The following is a 4109-nucleotide window of genomic DNA, read 5'->3' as shown; positions in this document are numbered from 1 at the left end:
GAAGAGGAAGGAGGTGCGTAAGTTGGTGGGTGACCTGACACCTTTTATTCTGTGTCTCCAGGAAACTAAATTGCAATCCTGTGATGTTTTTCTTACTTCGAATCTCTGGGGTAGTATGTCTCATGAGTTCTCTTTTCGTCCTTCGGTTGGGGCGTCGGGGGGGGGGGGGGGGGGGGGGGGGGGGGGCTGCTAACTATTTGGGATCCCTCTGAAGTGGTTATGCGGTCAACTGAGAGTCAGGATCATGTGTTGTGGTGTCATGGCCGTTTTCTTAAGACTGGAGAAGATTTTTCGGTGGCAAATGTTTATGCGCCATGTGATGATATAGCAAAGCAACAGCTATTTATCGATGCGTATACAGGTGGTAGGGATGGAGAGGGTGTGCATTTGTGGGGACTTTAATGCGGTAAAACATGTTGATGAACGTCGTTCGTCCAGGGTGGGTCAACGCAGCTTAGATCATATTCCTTTTAACCGCTTTATAGATGATAATAATTTAGTCGATCTACCCTTGATTGGTCGTAAGTTTACTTGGTTTAAAGGGGATGGTCTTTCGATGAGTCGCCTTGATAGGTTTCTTCTTTCGGAGGGGTGGTGCTTGACTTGGCCCAATTGCAAGCAGGTGGCCAAATTGAGGGGGTTGTCCGATCATTGTCCTCTAGTTCTCTCGGCGACGGAGGAGGATTGGGGACCCCGTCTGTCTAGGATGCTTAAGTGTTGGAAGGATGTTCCGGGTTACAAAGTGTTTGTGAGAGAGAAGTGGAATTCATTCCAGGTGGATGGTTGGGGAGGGTTTGTGCTTAAGGAAAAGTTTAAGTTAATAAAAGGGGCCCTGAAAGAGTGGCATAAGACTCATGTCTGAAACTTGCCTAGTCGTATTGACTCTTTGAAAGATCGGGTGTCAGTGTTGGATCACAAGGGGGAAGAGGAGGACCTGTCAGTAGATGAGATAGCAGAGCTTCACGAAGCGACTGCGGATATTTTCTCGCTATCTAGGCTGCATACCAGCATTAGTTGGCAATAGTCTCGTTCCTTATGGCTCAAGGAGGGAGATGCAAACTCTAAGTATTTTCACTCGGTCTTGGCAGGCCGTCGTCGAAGGAATGCTATTTCTGTGATCCAAGTGGGTGGGAATACAGTAGAGGGAGTGTCCCCCATTTGGCAGGTTGTGTTTACCCATTTTGCGGATCACTTCAGGAAAATCAATGTGGAGAGACCGGGGGTGGATAACCTTTTGTTTAAAAGGCTGATCCATTTTGAGGGTAGTAGTCTCACCAAGCCTTTCTCAGAGTTAGAGGTGAAATCTGCTGTGTGGGACTGTGATAGTTATAAAAGCCCAGGCCCTGACGGGATAAATTTTGGTTTCATTAAGGATTTTTGGGCTGAACTTCGGGGTGATGTTATGCGTTTTATATCTGATTTTTAGAGGAATGGTAAATTGTCTAAGGGTATCAACTCTACTTTCATCGCTCTGATCCCAAAGGTCGACAGTCCTCAACGGCTGAATGACTTTCGGCCAATTTCGCTGGTTGGCAGCCTGTACAAGATTTTGGCAAAGGTTTTGGCGAATAGGCTGCGTCTCGTTATTGGTAGTGTCATTTCAGAGTCTCAAACGGCGTTTGTCAAGGATCGGCAAATTTTGGACGGTATTCTTATTGCAAATGAGGTAGTAGATGATGCTCGGAAGGCTAAAAAAGAACTCATGCTCTTTAAGGTGGATTTTGAGAAAGCCTATGATTCCGTGGATTGGGGGTATCTGGAAGAGGTTATGGAGAGGATGGCGTTCCCAACCCTTTGGAGGAAGTGGATAAGGGAGTGCGTGGGCACCGCTACTGCATCTGTTCTTGTTAATGGCAGCCCTACGGATGAATTCCCTCTTGAACGGGGCCTTAGACAAGGAGATCCGTTATCTCCTTTCCTTTTTCTTTTGGCTGCCGAGGGTTTGAATATTCTGATGGAGGCTATGGTGACTCATAACTTTTTTACGGGGTATAGGGTTGGGGAGAGTGACTCGACTTCAGTGTCGCACCTCCAGTATGCTGATGATACCCTTCTGCTAGGGGAGAAAAGTTGGGCTAATGTTCGGGCATTGCGGGCTACTTTGGTGTTGTTTGAGAATATGTCTGGCTTGAAGGTTAATTTCAATAAAAGTATGCTGGTAGGGGTGAATATCCCTGTCTCCTGGTTAGGCGAGGCTGCGGCTGCACTGAGTTGTAAAGTGGGAAATATTCCTTTTCTTTATTTGGGCCTTCCTATTGGGGGTGATTCGAGGCGTCTGATTTTCTGGGAACCGGTGTTGGCTCGTTTAAAGAATAGATTATCTGGTTGGAAGAGTCGTTTTCTTTCTTTTGGTGGTCGTCTGGTTTTACTTAAGTCTGTCTTAACCTCTCTACCTGTCTATGCGCTATCCATTTTCAAAGCTCCTTCAGGTATCATTTCTTCTATTGAATCTCTTTTAATTAAATTTTTTTGGGGGGAGGGGGTGAGGATTTTAGGAAAATCGCTTGGGTAAATTGGAAAACTATTTGTTTGCGTAAGGCGTATGGAGGTTTGGGGGTTAGGCAGTTGAGGGAGTTTAATTTGGCTCTTTTAGGTAAATGGTGTTGGAGGTTGTTAGTGGATAGAGAAAGGTTGTGGTATAGAGTGTTGGCGGCTCAGTATGGAGTAGAGGGAGGGAGATTACGAGATGGAGGGAGGCGTGGATCGTTGTGGTGGCGAGAGATAGTGAGTATTAGGGAGGGTGGTGGTGAGCCAGGTGGTAGGTGGTTTGGTGACCATGTTGTTAGGAGGGTGGGAGATGGGCCCGATACTCTTTTTTGGACAGATCCTTGGTTGGATGGGACTCCTCTTTGTGAGCGGTTTGGGCGTTTGTTTGCTTTGGCTGAGACCAAATCGCATACGGTGGCTGAGATGTTTTCTTTAGGGTGGGGGTTGGATGGGGCGGCGTGGGTGTGGAGGAGGCAGCTGAGGGCATGGGAGGAGGAGTTATTGGGGGAGTGTCAGTCTTTACTCTCTGTCATTTCTTTACAGGTACAATCTTCGGATAGGTGGCAGTGGCAGCCAGACCCTGATACAGGCTACACTGTCCGGGGCGCTTATCAGCTTCTGACTACTATGGATTCGATTATTGTGGATGATGCGGAGCATCTCATTTGGCATCCTCAGGTTCCCTTGAAGGTTTCCATTTTTGCGTGGCGATTATTGCGTGATAGGTTACCTACAAAGTCAAACCTTGTCACTCGAGGCATATTATCTTCTGCAGCTCATCATTGTGTTTCTGGTTGTGGGGCGGCCAAGTCGACCCACCATTTATTCATCTTTTGTAGTACTTTTTGTTCTATTTGGGATTTAGTTCGCTCTTGGATTGGTATTTCATCGACAGGTTTCACTTCTATCCGGGATCATTTTGTTCAGTTTACTTTATCAGCTGGTGGATCTAGAGCACGTCGGTCTTTTTTGCAACTCATTTGGCTTGCTAGTGTATGGGTTGTGTGGACGGAAAGAAATCATAGATTGTTCAGAGGTTCAACTAGCACTCTTCATCAGATGTTGGACAAGATCAAGCTCTTTTCTTATAGGTGGTTGAAGACGACGAGTGTTACTTTAGTCTTAAACTACCATAGTTGGTGGTCTAGTCCTTTGCTATGTTTGGGCCTTATATGATTGCTTGTATTTCTTTCTGTGACTATTTGTAAACTTTGGTAGTCTATCTTAGCACATCTTGTGCTGAGAAGACTGTTCTTGTTAATATATATATATATATATCGGCAAAATTACACTGCAGGTCCTTTATCTTATTTTTTTTGTAACATTTTGGTCCTTTATTTTTTTTTTGTAACATTTTGGTCCTTTATCTTTTGTTTGTAACACTTTGGTCTTTTATCGTTTTTATTTGTAACACTTTAGTCCTTTTTTTTGTAACACTTTGGTCCTTATCTTATTTATTTATAAAAAATAAAGGACCTAAATGTTACAAATAAAAAATAATAAAGGACCAAAGTGTTACAAAAAAAGATAAAGGACCAAAATGTTACAAAAAAAAGATAAAGGACCAAAATGTTACAAAAAAATAAGATAAAGGATCTGCAGTGTAATTTTGCCTATATATA

At 44.2% G+C, this 4109-nt stretch overlaps 1 pseudogene; it reads left to right on the top strand.

Annotated features, from left to right (window-relative positions):
- The first annotated feature begins 349 nt into the window (after nt 1-349).
- On the top strand, nt 350-3715 carry LOC123905285 (annotated as a pseudogene).
- The last annotated feature ends 394 nt before the right edge of the window (nt 3716-4109 follow it).

Source organism: Trifolium pratense, linkage group LG2 (assembly GCF_020283565.1).
Source record: "Trifolium pratense cultivar HEN17-A07 linkage group LG2, ARS_RC_1.1, whole genome shotgun sequence".
Taxonomy (NCBI): Eukaryota; Viridiplantae; Streptophyta; class Magnoliopsida; order Fabales; family Fabaceae; genus Trifolium; species Trifolium pratense.
Note: the sequence above shows the minus strand (reverse complement) of the source record. Positions and strands in the feature narration are given on the sequence as shown.